We start from the raw sequence: 606 nt of genomic DNA, 5'->3' as shown, positions 1-606 counted from the left end.
AGTTTGATGCCACATGCCTTTAAACTTCTCCAACTCTTGTTCAATGTTACCGTTCAAATTTTGTTCATGTTAAACGCCCCATGAGGTAACTTTGAGCACCATTTTAGGATTTGTGTAGCTCTCACAACATGAAGACCATCAGTTTTGGACGGTTGCCATTGGACGCAAAATGACTTATTCCCCAAACGCCAAAAATAGTTTTGAGTAAATTCTAGTTTAAAGAAAAAATACATTATTTCCACCTCAAGTTAGAGACTAATGCATCTTTCTGGTTTTGTCAAGCTAATGCCAAAAACAGATTAAATCTTATGTTAAAAATGCACTTAAATTGGGCTTCTAAAGAGAATATAATATTATGTCAATTTTTATTTGGAGCAAGCTAAATTATCAAAATAAATATAGTAAATAACCTTAAAAAGGGTCCCCACGATAGTCCAATAATTCCAGCTGGGAATGCGGATCAAATGAGCAAATAACAGATTCAGCATACCATGATGGAAATTTTAGAAGAAATTTTACCTTCAAAATAGGGTATTATATAAGATTTCTCAAAATAGAAAGTCACCAATAGAATTCCAAAACTTTTGCAAAGACTTTTGGAAATTC

The sequence above is a fragment of the Artemia franciscana genome, chromosome 2, assembly GCF_032884065.1.
Source record: "Artemia franciscana chromosome 2, ASM3288406v1, whole genome shotgun sequence".
NCBI lineage: Eukaryota > Metazoa > Arthropoda > Branchiopoda > Anostraca > Artemiidae > Artemia > Artemia franciscana.
Note: the sequence above shows the minus strand (reverse complement) of the source record.